Source organism: Prunus mume, linkage group LG4 (assembly GCF_029339155.1).
Source record: "Prunus mume cultivar Tortuosa linkage group LG4, ASM2933915v1, whole genome shotgun sequence".
NCBI lineage: Eukaryota > Viridiplantae > Streptophyta > Magnoliopsida > Rosales > Rosaceae > Prunus > Prunus mume.
In genome coordinates, this window is record NC_142701.1 from 6,399,900 (window position 1) to 6,419,913 (window position 20,014).

Sequence of the window (20,014 nt, forward strand, 5' to 3'; positions counted from 1 at the left end):
GATTATCACTTTATTAGACAATATTTGGTCGTTAAGCATTCGGTCATTGTCTAAATGTAATGTAATGACACGAGCAAAACCAAAGATTATTTGAGAAAATTGCCCTCAAGCGTATGTGAGAAAGGGATCTATTCCTAATCAAACATTGATTAGAAACATACGACATCATTTCAAGCAGGTTCCAAAAGAATTCACCTCTACCAGTCCCATAGAGAAATTTGGCTCACTACTACAAAAATTGAAATAGACGACGGAAATCCACCGTCGTCTATAAGGTTTTTAAACCGTCGTGAAATCGACCGCCATCTTTTGATACATAAAACAACAACGGCAAATAACCGACGTCGTTAAGAATACAACGTCATATCAAAAGACAAACCGCCATCTAATTACTATATAAACAACAAAAAAGGAAAACTTCAACATTCTTAGATGACGGTTTTAGAAACATAGAGATGTCTAAAGAGTGTTACATGTCAAGAACTATACACATGCCAACGTAAAAACAGTTACTCACGTCTCTATTTGAAAAAATATCGTCGTTTAAACGTGAAACCGCCATGGTTAATATATACTACGTTTAGTAAATAAAAAAACTGACGTCTAAATTCTATAAAAACGCAAAAAAGGAAAACTTCGACAATCTTAGACGACGCTTACAGAAAAGAACAAACATCTAAAGGATATTACATGTCAAGAATTATATCATAACCGAAGTAAAATAAATTAACCACGACACAAAGGTAGAATCACCGCCGCTTATAACATCTTCCACCACATCTCCACCCAGGAACACACCGCCTTGTAAAATGTATTCCACATCGCAAACGTCAAGAACCGACGTTCAAAAGAAATATTAACGTCATAATATGTTAAAAGAACAAAGTTATTACCAATATACGACGGTGGATTCTTGTGAGAATCGAAGTCTAAATGAAAAAAAAAAAGCCAAAAATTATGACTTGGACAACATTAGATGATGCTTTTTGGAAAACACTGACGTCTGAAGTCTTTAACATGGCACCATTTTATTATACATGGACTTAACATTCCCTAACCACGACCCAAGTGTTTAAACACGGTCGTTAAAACTTATTTTCACGGCGTGCAATGGAGGTAAACTGCCATGGATCGAAGTTTGAACTTCGGTTAATGTAAACTAACGATCATGGTTAATCTCATCAATACGTCCATAAAATCCAATTTATCGACATTGTTATTTTACTTACCACGTCGGTATGCTTATAGAAATAGACGTGGTTGGCCTTTTAAAAGGCACATTTAAAACCCCCATTGACGTGTGTATTCAATGAGGCATCAATTGTTTTCGTTTAACCAATGTTCAGAAGAGCTCTCAAGACAGTTAATGGAACTGTGTTGCCTTTATTGTGCCCTTTAGATGATGGTAATTATTTATTGGTAGAAGTAGTGTTTCCTAAAATTAACTAATGTCATACAATTAATGTCATAGAATTAATGGAACAGAGCTATTAATTAATGTCATACAATTAACTGCATAACTAATGTCATGCATTACAACATCAATCAATTCATATATCTTCACGTCCATCTCTAAAATTTCACTCCCAAACTCACCCACTAGGTCATCAAATGTGTCAACATTGGGTATCCCTCTAGTAAATGGCTCACACTCAATTCAAATATCACCTAGCATATCATCACCAATAACATCATTATATTCTCTATTAGGCCTTGATAACACTACCGACCAACCACGATGCATTGGGTTGTCAACAAAACATACTTGTTTGACTTGAGAAGCCATAACAACTTGGTCATTCCTATGTCCAATTTCACTCAGATCTACAGGGGTAAATCCAAGTTCGTTAACTATAAGGCCTGAAGTGTTATCTATCCAATCACACCTGAAGATTGGGATTCTAAACTTTTGGTAGTCAAGGTCCCAAATTTCTTGAATGACACCATAAAAACCCATATTAGAGACAATATGGTTTTTACCCTTGGCACTAGTAACTTGCATTGTATGTGCAAGTAAATAAACTCTACTATTTTGGATAGTTCACACATCATCTTATGCCTTGGTGTTAAATTTAATACCATTAATAAGATAGCTCATATATGATGGCACTGCCATGCATGGACCAACTACTAGCCATTTCAAATTTTTTGAGACGCCATTATTGTCTTCCCTATTAAGTTCACTTTAAATTTGCAAATTAATCATATCTTAATTCAATCTAACATAGGAAAAAGAAAATTAAAAGTCGAATATGTTATTCAATAGCATACACCATTAAATGAAAATGCTATTGTGCTTATCTTGCAGCCACTTTGTTCTCTTTCTAAATTTTGGATAAGTGGTCTTGATGTGGATTATATGTTCCCTACATGACACTAAAAAATTAAGCATTACGGTCCCTTGTATATAAGATAAACATAAGGAATAATCTAAAATGGTCACTTAAAGAATAAAACTCATACTCGATATAAGGTAGGACTTCCTCCGTATTCTCCAAGACATATAGATGTGTCTGGTTCAACAGGTTCTGATCAACTAAGCTCACTATGCAACCTGATAATGGCTTTGAAACTTCCATCATTTCGCTTGATGACACTCTAACTATACTAACATCAAATAAATGCTCGATGCAAAACTCTATAGCTTTTTTAGCTATATACCTCTGAACAATGCAACCTTCGAGACAAGTACGGTTCTGAACATACCCCTTTACCACTTTCATATATCTTTCGAAAGGAGACATCCATCTAAAATAAACTGGCCAACATAGACGAACTTCTCTGACACGTAGCGCGTTGCTGGTACCAAAACGTCAAGCTCAACTTCCTCTTCCCACCCCACCCTTCTTCCGCCGCAGCCACCACCATAGTTGCTAGAATAGCTCGAAATCCGGCCGGTTTTTGCACTAAATTTCCATCATCATTTCCAACAATTCCTGCAACCAAAGTTGTCTATCCAGGTATGCTTTCTTATCCTCTCAATGTGATCTAGTTGATGGTTGGGTTGATTAGGATCGATTTTTGAGTTTTGAAACTTGATTTACAATCCAAAGTTTTGGCAAGTTTTTGGATCGAGTTTCCGGCAAGTTCCGGCCACTTTTTGGCCGTGGCCCAAGAATAAAAGTTGCTCCACTAGCTGTAACGATCCAGTCCTAAATAAATGTTTAATTACTAATTAAACATGATAAATGACCATTTTGCCCCTAGAATATTTTATTAGGTTTAAAGTTGACTTTTTGACCGAAAAATAATTTGGGAATTCCGATTGTACCATTACGTAGAGGATGGCGAGATGAGTTCATGGACATGTGGTAGGCTCGAATCAGAGTTGTAACAAGAGAGATAAGATCAAAATACCCTCAGTGGCATAATCGTAAATATTTCAAAAAGGATTTGATAAAAATCTGTTTCTCTCTCGAGCAGAACCTCCTCCCCTTCGTTTTCTGGACAGCTGGTGGCTTCTCAAAGCCATCGCCGCCACCACCGCCCATGACCGTCCTCGAGACCAGTCTTGTTCGAATCGCCATCTCTCCCTCTTCCTTTCCCGACCACCCCCTGAAGCATCAGATTCCTTCGGAAAGAGCTCGGAATCGCCCTTTTGACAAAAACTTCGTCCGCCATCATTTTCGGCGAGTAAGGTATGCCTTCTCACCTATTTTACGAGCTCTAGCTGATGGTTGGGTAGGATTTGGTCAATTTCTAGCCTAAGAGATTCGGTTCGGCTAATTTTGGGATCTCGATTCCGCCACGTTCGGTCAGTTTTTAGGTAGGTCCAAAAATAAAAGTTGTTCCAAATAGGGTGTTTTACCTAGGGTAGGAAGTCTGGGTTTCCAATTTTGGAGATTTTCGGTTGCCGAAATTTGATCAAGCCATACACGCGTTGCCGGTGCGTATGGCGCCGCGTGGGCCACTTGTTGGCCCTTCTTTGAGTCCTAAAATCATCCTCATGTTATCCTAAGCACGATGGTATGCTCGGATATGAATTTGGATATCGTTTGATCGTCGATCAGATATTGCATATTGTGCATTATCAGGGTTCGATAGGTTTGAACCGTTGGATCGTTGTGAATTTAATATATGTCAATCTAGACATTACACTGTAAGTACCATCCTGTGATTCTAAGGTCTCACGTGGCGTAGGATTTTCCGGCGTTGAGACAGACCCCATACGTGGCGTTGGATGTTCTGGCGTATGGGGAGATTATGTAATAGAAGATGAGAGGTCACACGCGGCGTTGGATTTTTGGTGTGTTGATGCAGACCCCATACGTGGCTTTGGATATTCCGGCGTATGGAGAGATTATGTGATATGAGATGAGAGGTCACACGTGGCGTTGGATTTTCCGACGTGTTGATGCACCTACACGTGGCGTTGGATGTTCTGGCGTATGCGGAGATTATGTGATTATTAGGGAGATAAATTAAAGATTATGTTTGGTGAGTTGTGACTTAAAGTAAAGGGTTTTAAGGTGAGAACTACGTGTGGCTTGATCCCTCGGGGAGGGTACGTAGGCAGCCTAGGGTAATGCTAGGTGCAGTGGTGGGTTAAACCTGACCTTGTAGTTGGTCCTCAAATTCGGAGATGTGATTGTGTTAGGAGGTTAAAACCTCGTATGTTGAAATTAGGAAAGTTAGATGATGTAAATTTGCATCCGGCTTTCATAATTATCGTTACCGTTATCGTTATCGTTATCGTTATCGCTATCGTTATTGTTATCGTTATCGCTATCGCTTTGGTTTTGGTTTTTGTTTTCCTTTTCATTATCCTTTTGTTATCGTTATCGCTATTGTTTTAGTTTTCATTATCGCTATTGTTATCGTTTTCGTTTTCCTTTTCGCTTTCCTTTTCCTTTTCGTTATCGTTTTCGTTTTCGTTTTCGTGTTCTTGTTCGTCTTGTCTTCTTCAACCCGGCAGAGATTCTTCTAGTTCGCGTTTTGTTTTGGCTTCGTCTTGAGATTCTTGGACTTGTGCTTCGTGAGTACTATGCATAGGTATGAATGTCTGATTTATAGTTCGGAAAGTGTTGTTTGGCAACATACGCTTTGGATAGGGTATGGTTGCGGGAAAAAAACTAATAAAAAGAAAGGAACTTATAAAGTGTTCAATGGTTTCCTTGTCGAACTTTATGTTGATAATTGAATCTAAATTTAATCGTTGGCATTACTTTAAATAATCATATATTATCTGAATCTTCATTATTGATTTAAGAACTATGTGTGGGTTGATCCCTCACAAAGGGGTATGTAGGTAGCCTGGGGTTTAACCTAGGTGCAACTGCTAAACAAACTGTGTGAGCTGTGCTTGTATTGTTCTAAGTGTGGAAATGAATTTTGGAAGAAGAAAGGTCTTCTCTTATTACTGTTACGTTAAGTGTTGCGGGTGTATGGATTTACAAATGAGTTCAAAAGCTAGAACATTTTAGAAAATGTTTGGTTGTGTGTAACGTACTTTGTGCATGCTGAAGTTTGGAGATTATTAAAAATCATTTTTTGACATGTTAATTTTTTTGATAAAGTCTGTATTTCAGAGGAGACTCGGCCGAAATTTCGCAGAAAGTCTCGTCCTTCCTTTCCTTGATTTGGAAAAAGGCTATAATGTTAGTACGTGGGCCCGACTTGTTTAATGTCGAAATACCACAGATCCATCACGGATTCGAGGAATTCGGGTCATGTCGAAGTTATATAGCCAAGGGGGTTCTTTTAAATTCTCCTTGTCATTTGTGAATGGAAGGATAAACTGCCTCATTAAGGTAAACTTGAAATCCTTCCATTTTTTAAGATAGCACCATCTTCTTGCCCCTTTAACAACATAAGCCATTTCAATAGCTTCCCAAATATGCTCCTTCATGGCAATTGAGTCCCTTTCTTGTCCACAAGAAGGACTCTAGTGTGTGCCAAAACACCAATGTAAGATTGCATCTCAACAGCAACCTTGCCATGTGGTCTGCCCCTTTTATTGTACTCAACTACGGGCTTAATCTTTTTGATTTTCTTCTTCACAACACGGCTCATTATGTTGATACCACGAGTCAATTTTGCTCCTCATCAAAAAGATTGAAGTAAATCTCATCTTCTTCGCGGGATTGCTTTAAACTGATTTGGCTTCATTCATTTGAGCCTTTGAAACTGCAAGGTCCTTACTTCGAACTTTTGAAACTTGAGCCTCCTTAATTTGAGATTTCGAAAACATGTTTAGCGAGAAATAAAACTAGCAAGTAAAAAAATGACGGTTAATTAAAAAGAATGACGTAATATTATACAGAAGACATTGGTAGAAAAACACAACCATGGTGGCGACGTCAACAAGAAAAAACCGTCGTCTAATTAAGAGTGATACCAAAAAAAATCCACTCAAATCTCTCTCTGTTTTGTATTACTCATAATAAGACGATGATTTTATCTTGTTCACATTGTATTAAATAGCACACCACGATGATGATTAACTAACGTCGTGCTATTTGCAATAGCACCGATTTAATTACCGTTGTGGTGTGTTAATTAAAACGGCGTAAACAAGACAAAACCGTCGTCTTCACATGACGTGAGATTGAGGGACTAGTGAATTTATTCAAACCAATGAAAGATTTCGCCATTTTGAAAACGGAGTCTTGTTTCCAGACTATTTCTTTAAAAAAAAACTTTAAATGATTTTGAAAAAGGAAAGTGTGAGAAAAACCTTTGGCGTGCAAAGAAAGTTTTCTTCTGACGTAAACTTTGGAGATTTAGAGACGAAGATGAGGAAGATGATGAGATTTAGACACACTGCGTTTGGGAACTAAGAGGAAAACTGAGAGGAAACTGAAATATTTTATCAGTTAGAGAGAACGTAAAATTTAGGCCAGGTGACAAAAAAGTATATATATTATCCCAGAGTTCAATAACATGACGGTTTTGTTAAAAACCACCCTAGTATGTCGTTAAAAAGACGAAAAAGTAGTAGAAACTGACGTGATTAATAATAAAGCCAAACGACTTTTGGAATTCCAAAACCAACGTGGTTATTTATAGTTTTACATGACAAAAGTTTACTTTTGCTGCCGTGATATTATAAGTCAATGCATCGCTTGTTTATAGCGAACCAACGTGGTTGGTATTAAAGTCAACGACTTTTAGTTTTAGGGAATCAACGTGGTTATTTCAATTTACACGACAAGATTTTACTTCTGCTACGACGCTATTTACGAAAAAAAACTACCATGGTTAGTGTGAATAACATCGCGCTCTTTACAAATAAACCCCTTAATGTAAAGATAAATTCGGGCTTTTCTTCACTTTAACTTTTCTATTAGGATTCCAACTCTAACTCAAGTTGCATACGCCCTTGGCTCTCTCTAAATCTTTGAAGGTACAGATTTGAGTGGGAGGCAATAATTTGGAAGTTGATGTGTTCGTGTCTCTCTCACCTCTCTGAAGGTCTAACATATTGATGACACAAGCATCATCAACTTTGAAAATATTGTCTTTTTCATGTTGGTGGTTCGATTGTGATGAGCAACATAGCTCCCACTGGTAAGATTTCAAAACCGATGTGGTTCTTGACAATTTTACATGACAAAATTAGTTTACTTTTGATGACGTGATATTAAAAGTTAATACATGGCTTTTTTATAGTAAACTGATGTGGTTGGTAAAAGGTCAACAGCTATTCATATTACGTAACCGACGTGGTTATTTAGATTTACATGACAAAATGTTTACTTTCTCTGATGCGGTATATATGTTAATACGACGCTTTTTACATATAAACCGCCGTGGTTAATTTGAATAACACCTCTCTCTTTACGAATAAACCCATGGATGTAAATATAAATTGAGACTTTTCTTCATTTTTACTTTTCTATTAGGGTTCCAGCTCGAACTCAAGTTGCATAAGCCCTTGGCTCTCTCTAAATCTCTGAAGGTACGGATTTGAGTGGGAGGCAATAATTTGGAAGTTAATGTGTGTGTGTGTGTCTCTCTTGCCTCTCTGAAGGTCCAAAATATTGATGACACACACATCATATACTTCTAAAATATTGTCTTTCTCATGTTGGTGGTTCGATTGTGATGACGAACATAGCTCCCACTGGTAAGATTTCATATCTCTTGAGTTTGCATTTCTTCAAAATTTAATTTAGTAAAAACGCCTAAAATTATAATGCAAAAGACAGTTTTCTATATAAACCGTCGTGGTTTTACTCCGTACTTGTCATTTTGTTGATCTACCGTTGTAGGCTACTAAAATCTAGAAGGGAAAAATTACTCAAATGGTCCTCAAACTTACACCCGATTTACATTTTGGTCCCTCAATTAAATTATTCGTTCAAATAGTCCAATAACTTTATATTAATCGCTCCATTGATCCTACCATTACCTTATGTTAATGTTGCCGTCAAATGTAAGGGTAAAACCATCCATAAACATGCTATGTTTCCCAAATAGGTGATACAGTGCTGATAAAGGGGTGGCACATAGGTCAAAAGTCTTATTTACCCCCCAAAATGTAGCATGTGCTGCTCACATGACTAAATTTAACAAAAAATGTAACGGTAGAACCAAAGCGCCGATAAATAAAGAGTTGGTGGACCATTTGAACTAATAATTTAATTTAGGGACCAAAATGTAAATCGGATACAAATTTGAGGACAATTTGAGTAAATTACCCAATCTAGAAATTAAATCTAAAATAGCAATACAAATTTAAGACGACAATATTCAGAAAGAACAGTCTTATAAACAAATAGACGGCAGTATATTTCACTTAAGGACGTGAGAATAAAATTTTAACGACGCTATAACTAAAGAAACCGTCGTGGTTTTGAAAACAACCCGTTGCTATATTCTAAATAATTTCCCTAGTATGTGTTTAAAACGAGGCTAGGATAGTAGAAACTGACGTGGTTCATTACGACACAATTTTTATTAAGCGCCACGGATTTTTTAATATTAGATGACGCAATTTATAGAAGGACCGTCGTGTTTAGTAAACGCGTTCTTTCACTTTCAGTTCCAAGTTGAAATAAAGTCGCATTCTTTTGGCCCTTGGTTGTCATCCTCACTTCAAGCTTTGGCTCTCTCTCACCTCTCTTGAGGCAATAATTTGGATGTTAACGATGTATGTGTTTTGGTGTATCTCAAAGACACCAAAACGCACACATCATTAACTTTCAAAAAATTGTCTTTCTCAAATTGTCTTTCTGAAAAACTTGTCTTTCTCAAAACGCACACGTCGTCAGTTTGGATTTAGAGGCAAATAGTTTGGATTTTGATATGTATGTGTCTTTGTGTATCTCAAAGGCACAAAGATACATACGTCATCAACATGTAAAATATTGTATTTCTCACATTGGTGGTTCGATTATGATGAGGATCATAGCTTCCGTTGGTAAAATTTCATATCTCTTGGGATCTCATTTTAATTTCTCTATGACGTCGGTTTTCTATATAAACCATTGTGGTTTTTCTCAATTCTTGTCATTTTGTTGATATACCATTGTAGGCTACCAAAATACAAGGAAAAAAAATCTAAAAAAGCAATAAAAATTAAGACGACGGTTTATAGATAAGGGCAGTCGTACAAAACGAATTAATACGATGGTACTTTTCACTTAACGCGTGGTAAATTAATATTATACAACGCTCATTGAAGAAAACTGACGTGGTTATTACTAACTTATACGGACCGTCGTCGTGTACTAATTTCATATTCTTGATGTGGTGAAAATATGGCGAGGATATTATTGAATTTAGACATCGTTATCTACTCTTCTGGCGTTGTGGTTCTCTACTACTCTATATGACAGTGGTGTTATAGATACCGTCGTAATACCTTCTCACATAATACGTCGATAAGTTTATCTTTACCGTACATGGCTTTAATATGGTGCTGTTTTGTAATATACCAATGTGGATTCTATTAAAATTATACGACGCTGATTGAGAACAATTGGTCATATTTATTTAGGAGTTAACATGTCGACTGTTTCGATAAACCGTTGTTACTTTCTACGTTGGTGGCTTCATACTTGCTGTCGTTGTTTTTGGGGTCAGAGTTTAAGTATAAAGAAAACCTATTTAATAAGACAACGCTATTTTATTTGGGTGCATCGTGTTTTAGAAATACCCAAGTGGGACTCGATTTTTTAGGTGTTTGTGTTACTTATCCATGACGGTTTTTTATTACTGTCGTCTTTCTAAACACAACAACGGCATTTTGTTTTGCCATTGTTGTTTTCTGGTCTTCTTTTTCCCTTTTTGTAGTAGTGACTAAGCATTGGCCAAATGCTTCTGAGCCCAGACAAGGCCATATAAGGGAACTGTGCAAACACTCCAAGACCTTGTTATTGATGGACCACGTAACCAAATCACACACAAACCCCTTGAGAATAAAACACAAACACCATGAAAAGAGTAAGCAAATGTAGGGGCTTTGTTTCTTCTGGCAGCCACAAATGGGCTGGGTTGCCGTAAGGAGCAAACTGAAGAAAATATCCCTCGTATTTGAGTTCAAAGATCAGACCCCAAAATGCTTTGAAAGGATAGTAAAGCCTTAGGAAACACCTTGCTTATCTTTATCAATAGAAAATAATGGCTGCTTACAGATAAATTCTTAGTGCTTACAGGTAGAATCCTAGCTTGGCATGAGAAGCACAGCATGGGAGCAAAGTTGCCATGAGTTTAGCACTAAAGAGAAAATTAAGTGTTCCTAGGGGAAAGATGGGGTATTAAGGTAGGAGAGAGAAGGGTTTTGCAGAGAGGTTTGGTTGAGAATGAAGGAAAGAGAGAAAATGGTGGTTTGAGTGCTTCTCCGGCAGCTTGACAGAGGTTCTGTCAAGTGTTAAAGCAACTTGCCAAGAAGGAAAACTAAGGAGGAAGGAGATGAACTATGCACGAAAATTGATGATTTTGAAAGTAAGAGAGGAAGCTCGCTCTCTGGTTATGGATGATTTTCGTTGAGTAGAAGAGGCCCTATTTATAGCCGCTGGAAGTCATCTTTTTCCAAGAAACCCTAATGGCTTCCATCCCATTTTTCCGAGTCTTTCCCTTCCTTTCTCCCCTCATCCCTTCAATCATCCTATTTTGGTGAAATGTACTCTCTTATTTGCACAAAATCAGGGATTTTGGGAGCTCAAGGTCCCTTTCCCGCAGTTGCCCTAGTGAAGAATTCCTATTTTCAGAAATGGGTATACATGCTGGTTCGAAGGGTGGCTCCTTACGCGCCAATATCTTTTGGTCCCTTGAATGTTTTGTTTGAAAACTTGTTCCTTTCTTCCTAGCAGCCCATGTGGTCTTCCAAGCTCCTCCATGGCCCACTTAGACTTGTAGTATGGTTGGGTGTGACATAACAATTTCCCGTTTGGCATGGCATGTTGCTTGACATGTTTTTTAATTATGATGCTTAACGGGATAATTAGCATGGATTTGTAGAACTAATGGATTTTTTGGGCCTCAACAGCAAACACACAAGAACACAAAGATTTATAGTGTTCGACCTTGTGCCTACATCTTCTTAGCGATTCACCCGAGAAATTTACTAGTATGTAAAAACAATTTTTGTTACAATCCAGAACCCCCTTAGCACTCACAAGAACCCTAACTCTCTTTTCTTTCACCCTTGTTTAAACCCTTTGATTCCCTTATGAACACCCAAGAATTCCCTCTTAAATTCTCTTGTTACTCTCTCTTCTAAATTCCATGACCTCTCTTTGGCTCGGCTAATATAACACTTTTTATATATAATGCATAGGACATGGGTTAAAAGTTAACTAGAAATAGGAAACTAAAACCTTATTTAATTAGGTTACGGAACCTCAATAAAATAGGGAAGCCACGTCAAAATAGCCGAAAAAAAACACGTTCAACATGCAAACAAAATAAGGTCGAAGCGATCGATCGCTTGGAACACAGCATCGTCACAACCCACTAGAAGAAACCAGTTGATCTCATGGCCATTGCGATTGATCGCCTCCTGCATAAACTTCCCTGCTGCTCCTCTCTTACTACCCTCGATTTCCTCTTCTTCCCGCATCTATGGTGAGCCAATCTTCAACAGTAGGGGTCAATGCTCGCATTAAAGACGTCCAGCCAATCTCGAGGTCATAGGCCACTATAGTTGTTGATTGAGTATTGGCCCAAGCAACACACTCATTAAAGCCATTAACTATCCCACACGACACATAATTGACATGATGGGCGGGATAACCGGTCTTAACAAACCTAGAAAAACCTTCTAGTATATGTTACCATAACTCGTACTTGTGATACTTAATCTCCAAACACAGAGATTGACAAACCTCTTATGTTGACAATCAAGAACAGAATCATGGGATGCACTTGAATAAGGATTGCATGAGGTTTAGGCTATGGTACTTGGAAAAACCTGGGACCTATCATTCCAGACCCTAATACACCTGTTGTTGAAGAATGGAGGAACTAAGGGGAGCCTCGTCTTCAACAGGCTTGCATCTCAAACCTCGTGCAGTCTAACTTTGGCAAACAACAGAAACTGATCGATATACACAAGCATTTGAAGTCGATACAGACAAAACTCTCTCCGTAATAAACCTCATGAAATGCGCCCTCGACCAGGTACAATTAATAAAAACTCATTAAAATAACATTAATAACTAGGCAAAAAATTAATTTGGGTCTATATGATTTACCACTTTTACCACTAAAGTCTGAATTGTTTCAATTTGATCATTATTACCCTTATGGCTTTGAATTTAAGTAATTCAAGAACAGTCTCCAATTTGTGTCAAACTCGAGTAACTACTGTTACTTGTCAAGGAGAATTTCGGTACATAAAAAAATGCTGGAAATAGAAGAAAGGGAGAGGCATTTCCCTCCCCATTCCCACCTTACCACCAAGTTGCCTAGCCACCCCTCTCACCACGACCACCACCAACCCTCCTCCTCCTCCTTCCCCACCACAATTAAAATTATTGAACAACAACCATTGCAAAATATTACAACCTTCCATACATTACAGAATCCAAAATTTGCCATGATACAAACTTGGAATTTGCCAAACCCATGAAAATCCCACAAAACTAATATTTGTTGTACTGTGTTATGAACCAAGAACTGAGATTTATCGAAAATAAAATTCGCCAAGCACGTGAAATTTCCCCCAACAAATCAATAGAAATAGAAATTGGGTGGTTGATGTTTATAACTTTTTCTAAGAAAATTGCAGAACGAAAAAAAAATTAAGAAAAAAAGGAAAGTTTAGAGAGGGATTGATAAGGGAGAAGAAAATGGAGATGCGAAGGTTGTTGGGGGAGTGGGATCTAATAGTAAGTTCCCATTGAGCTTCTGGAAGGGTGGTTGTGGCTTCTACTTTGGGCTAGCGTTGGGGAAGGGACTGGGTGTGGTGAGTAGATATCGAAGAGGGGTGGGGCGCCTTTGGAGAACATCGGCGAGGAGATACATGGTTTGGATGAGGGAATTGGGGTTGGGTGTTACTGATTCGGCGGGGGCATGAGAGAGAGAGAGAGAGATGACGGTGGTAGATTTGTATTGGGTTGGGGACATAGGGTCGAATGTTGTGGTTGGCGTGTGGGCTGGCAGGGGTAGTGGTGCGGAGGGTTTCTCTCTCCCTTCTCTTTCTTAACTTTTCCTTTTCTTTTTATTTTATGTTTCTTGTTTTGGACCAAAATGCTCCTCAACAAGTAACCGCAGTTACTCTAATTTGACAAAAATTGGAGAACATCTTTGAATTGCATCACATGGGTAAAAATGATCAAATTGAAACCACAAGACTTTAGTAGTAAAAGTGATAAACCACATGGATCAAAAGTGAGGTTTTGCCTAATATGGAAAAGGAGTTTGAGAAATTAATCTGAGCAGTTGTCAAATGATGAAGAGAGAACTAGATAGATAGAAGAGGTCGTGTTGATTACTGGGTCTAAGCAAAGAGATTAAGGCCCCCTTAGAGCAGTTCAAGCAATGAGTGAGCCCAATCTGTGGGAAACAAAAAGTCGTTTCCACGGTCGGTGAGCCCAAGATTTAGTGGGTCCCATTTTTTTGCAATAAAATACTGAAAAAATTAGGAAATTTTTTTAAAAAATACCCAAAAATTAATGAATTTTTCTATAAATACCAGCCAATTTTTTTAAAATTTATCTGAAATTTGAAATTGAAAATTTTATCCGATTATGAGATATGAATAGTATTGACACGTAAGAACCCGAAAATATTATCCAAATTAATTATTGTCATGAGGTAAAAAAATTTGTGAAAAAAATTAAAAAATGAATAGTAATTGCCCTTTCTTAAGGGCGTCGGAGGGGAGGTCCAAAACTCAGACGTCGATTTGATTTTTTTTGTTGCCACGTGGCGTCGTCTGGCTCTCTAATATGATTTTTTCCTCCAATCCAACGGAAGCCAATTTTTTTGCAATAAAATACTGAAATTTTTTAAAAAATACCCAAAAATTAATGAATTTTTTTCTATAAACACCAGCCAATTTTTTATTATTATAATTTATTTGAAATTTGAAATTGAAAATTTTATCCGATTATGATATATGAATAGTATTGACACGTAGGAAAACCCGAAAATATTATCCAAATTAATTATTGAGGTAAAAAAAGTTGTGAAAAAAATTAAAAAATGAATAGTAATTGCTCTTTGCCATGGCAACAGTTGGAAACGGAAAATACTATTTACAAGGGCAGTTACTATTCACGTGATTAGTAGTTGCCCTTGCAAACACCAATGTGGGTTTCCATCAGTTGCCTTTTGCCATGGCAAATACTATTCATTTTTTTATTTTTTTCACATATTTTTTGACCTAAACAATTAATTTGGATAATATTTTCGGATTAGATTTTTGGGTTCCTATGTGTCAATCTTTATTATAAAATTCATATCTCATAATTGGAAAAAATTTCGGATAAGATTTCGAAAAAATAAAACTTGAAAGTGAAAAAAAATATTAAATAGAAAGTGAATAATAGTTGAAAGAGACGAAAATGTATAAGGATTTGGTGTTAAAAGTAAAGAGTATTGGTTAGTATTTATAGAAAAAAAATTCATTAATTTTTGGGTTTTTTTAAAAAATTTCTAATTTTTTTCATTATTTTATTGCACAAAAATTCGTTGTCGTTGGATTGGAGGAAAAAATCTGATTTGAGAGCCTAAACGACGCCACATGGCTGCGGCTATGGGTAAAGCAGGTGTCAAGAGTATAGAACCAGCCCTCGTGACGGAAGCAGTAGCATTATTAGCAGTCAAAACATGATCAAGATGAGCGTAGTGTAATAGAAAATAAAGCGAATTATACGACATATGGTCAGTAGTTCCTGAATCAACAATCCAACCTGTATCTCGAGTATCATGGGCATGGAACTCCTTGCCAAAGTTACTTGGAGGCGGAGGTGTTGGAGTGCTTGAGACAACGGTCAAAGTCGGAGGAGGAGTAGCACTAAGATGGTCGTACCCAGTGGTGATGTCAGCCACCGATGTGGGAGCAACAGACCATATGAGCTTTCTGTTCATTGTTCCTTTTTAAACGCCTCCGCTCCTTCTCCCAATCTGGTACCCCATGCAATGCCCAGCAGGTGTCGATAATATGTCTCTTTTCACCACAAAGTGATCACACTTCAATTTGTCTTTTCTCAAGGAATTCAGACGAGGAAGAAAGCAGAAGAGCGGACCTTGTAAGTGGAGAAACCAAAGCAAAGTGTTTTTGGAAGCAAATACAACAGCAGGTTCCCCAATCTTGGTGCGAGATCCAAGCATAGTAATCTGTCGTTGAGCCTCTTGACGAACCATAAAAAATACATTTTCGATACTTGGAACTTTATCACTTCGTAGAATATCACTGCGGACCTTGTCATAAGTATTATCAAGGCCAGCCAAAAAATCATACACACAATCTGCCATAACAGCAACTTGAAAAGTCTTCATATCATCATCACACTTCATCTAAAAAGGACATCTCTTGTCCAATTCAAGCCAGATTGCCTTAAGTTCAGCAAAATAGGTAGAGACATGATGACCCTCTTGCTTGAGACGGGTAGCCTGGCACCGCAGTTCATAGAGCCGGGATATGTCAGAGCCATCATAAAACATCTGATTAACAGCACCCCAAATTTCCTTAGCAGTAGGTAGAGTATGAAACATATTCAACAAACTGGGTTCCATAGTTTGCAGCATCCAAATTTCCACAACAGCATCAGCAATTTTTCACTTCCCAAATTTCGGGTCTTTGGAATCAGGGGCATCAGTGTCGCCAGTCAGGTAACCTAATTTGCCTTGTGTAGTAGCATGGAGTTCGATCATCGAAGCCCATATCTCATTGTTGGATCCATTCAATTTGAATCCCATAGGTAGGTTAGTGGATGATTCGGTATAAACCGTCACAATAGGAGTAGAAGAAGAAGAGTCAGTGACATCTGACATGGTGATAGATAGCGGCGGCAGCGAAAAATTAGGTGATGACGATGACAGTAAGAGATATAAGACGGCACAGGCTTAGGTGTATAGGCCAGCTGCAGCGGAAAATAGGTATTTTTAGGATTAGGGTTTTGATGTTGTAGAGATGGATCGGAACCCGCTCTGATACCAACTCAAAATAATTAGGGTTTAAAACTGATATCACTACCACAAAAAGTGAAAAAGACGACCAGAAAAACGACGATTCAACAGAAAACCGTCGTTATGTTTGAAAAGATGACAGTTTTATAAAACCGCCGTGTATTATTAACTTAAACAACTAAAAAATGAAGATTATAAAGAGTGTTCCGAAAAAACGACACACCTAATTTAAAAACAGACGTCTTATTGAAAAAGGTTTTCCTCAGAGTACACTATGAGCCAAAAAACAACGGCAGAAGGTATGACTCTACCGACGTAGAAAGTAAAGACAATGGTGTAAATAAATAGCCGCCGTTTTTACTCCATAAGAAACACGACCAAGTTTTCTTATCCGGCGTTGTATAATTTCAAAAGAATCCACGGCGGTAAATTACAAAACACTGTCGTATTAAATAAATGTAAGATAAATTTATCGACTTATTTCTTGTAGCATACTACGATGGTATCTTTAACTCTAACCACGTTGGTTTGTTCAATTAACGCCGTATAATAAAATTTACCACGTCATGAAGTTAAATTTACCATCATATTTATTCACTTTTGACGTCAACCCGGATATATAAACCGTCATCTTAATAATATTATTTTTTTACTATTTTTTTGATATCCTACGACGGTAGACCAACTTAATGACAAGAATTGACAATAACCACGATGGTTTATATAGAAAACTGCCGACAGAATCAGATTTTTCTGAGATCCCAAGAGATACGTCGTGAAGTTAAAATTACCGTAGTATTTATTCACTTTATACGTCTCACGTTATATCTAAACCGTTGTCTTAATAGTATTTTTTTTTCAATTTATTTATATTATTATGGTTTCCTACATCGGTAGATCATATTAATGACAAGAATTGAGAATAACCACAACAGTTTATACAGAAAACCACCGACATAATCAGATTTTTCTGAGATCCGAGAGTTACGAAATCTTACCAGATGGAACTCTATTCCTCATCATAATCGGACCACATAAAGACAATATTTTAGACGTTGAGGATGTGTGTGTGTTTGTGTCTTTCAGATACACAAATGCACACACACATAAACATCCAAAAATTTACCTCTAAGATTTGACGAAGGCAGCCACAGATTTGCATTCTAATAGACAATTTTTTGGAAGTTGATGATGTGTGTGTGTTTGTGTCCTCCAGATACACAAACACACACGCACATCAATATCCAAATAATTGCCTCTAAAATTTGACGACGGTAGAAACATATTTGCATTCAGAGAGACAATTTTTTGGAACTTGATGATGTGTGTGTGTTTGTGTCCTCCAGATACACAAACATACACACACATCAACATCCAAACAATCGCCTACACGTCAGTTATATTACACCTAACGACATTTAACAAGTAATCTATGTCAGTTCTTGAAACACGGAAGATGTATTAAATACCAAACAACGTCGGTTATTAAACTAAAGGCAACGAGGAGTAGACAAACAACGTCGGTTACCTATAAAAAATCAACGTGGTAACTTATTATAATACTTCTTTGAAAGTAAACTTTTGACGTGTAGTGCCCAACTAACCACGTCGTTTTGGAATACAAAAAGTCAAAAGGCTTTTTTACTAACTACATTGGTTGATGTTATTTTAATGTCGTGGTAAGTACATACTAGGGCAGTTTTTATGATTACCGTTGTTGTTGTTATCTTTGGGACACTATATAAACTTCTTGGTCACCTGACCTAAACTTTTATGTTTTCTCTAAAATTTTCAGTTTTCTCTCAATTTCCCTCTCTTTTCCAAAAAGCTGCGTTTCTGATTCTCGTTTCCCTCTCTTTTACGTTCTTCCTCGTCTTCGTCTCCAAAATTTTATTCCAAAGAAAACTTTCTTTGCAAGCCAAAGGTATTTTATCACTCCGTTTTTTTTTCTTCACTTTCCCTTTCATTTTGAAGTTTTTTTTTTTTAAAGAACGAGTCACACTGATGTTTGAAACAAGACTAGAGTATGAAAAGGCCAAATCTTTTATTGTTCCCACTCACAGTTCATGTGAGGACGATGGGTTTTTATCGAATTTGACATTTTTTTTGATACACCATGACGGTAATTAAATTCTTGCTATTTCAATAGCACGACTGTTCATAATAACTGATGTGGTGTGTTAATAAATACGTCGTTTGAAAGAGAAAACCGTCGTCGATTTGAAACAAGCGTGGGAGAGGAAAAACTGGCGGTTTTTTTATTTATGAACTTATAATACGACGACGGTTGTATTTAATTACTTTCGTCTTAAGGTTAATGACCACGTCATATTAGCACATCCACGTTTTTATAGATTAGCACGACGGTTCTGCTTGTTTGCCGTCGTCTGAACATTCATTTTACGTCTGTATTTTACCTAACTGTTGTTATCTTTCTTGCAGTTTGTACTTCTCTCTAAACAGGGTTTCGAAATCTCAAAGTAAGGAGGCTCAAGCGGCAAAAGGTCAAGGCAAGGACATTGCAGTTTCAAAGGCACAAATGGCTGAATCCAAATCTGTTCCAAGCAATCCTGCAAAGAAGATGAGATTTACTTCATCCTCCGAGAAAGACCCAAGCTCTGCGACATTTGATGAAGTGACGAAATCGACTCGCGGTATCAACACAATGAGCCGTGTTGTGAAGAGGAAAATCCATAAGATTAAGCCTGTGGTTGAGTACAATAAAAATGGCAGACCACATGGCAAAGCTGCTATTGAGATGTAGAGTTACATTGATGTTTTGGCACGCACCAGAGTCCCTCTTGTGGACAAGAAATGGACTGAATTGCCTAAGGACCTAAAGGAGCAGATTTGGGAAGCTGTTCAAATGGCTTATGTTGTTGGGGAAGGGGGCAAGAAGATGGTGTTGTCGTCTGCCTCCAAAAAATGGAAGGATTTTAAGTCTACCTTAACTAGGCTGTTTATCCTTCCATTCGCAAATGAGAGGGAGAAGTTAAAAGAGCCTCCTCAACTTTATAACTTCATAGAGAAATCGCAATGGGATGCCTTTGTAGCTTCAAGGTTATCCCCAGATTTTGAGGCTGTGCATTCTGAGCAGTCACAAAGAAGGGAGAAATGCGAGTACAACCATAGGTTGTCTCGAAAAGGGTACGTTGGTTTGGAGGATGAATTGGAAGAAACCATGCCCGGTGAAGAAATCGATTGATCTCTGCTATGGAAGAAGGCAAGAGAAGATAAACAGGGAAACATCCCTGATCCAAAGGTTGCAAAGAAGGCAAAATTAATCGTAAGTCTCACTGACTCTGTTCTAAACTTGTAAAACAGAGGTTTTATTTTTCATTCAAACGTCGATCTTTTTAGTAACCGTTGTTAGACATGAAACCCCACGACGGTTTTTATTTACCGCTTTTTAAAAAATATATAACGTCAGTATTTTTATAAAACAGACGTCTATATAAAATTACAACGATGGTTTTATGTTTATGTGTTA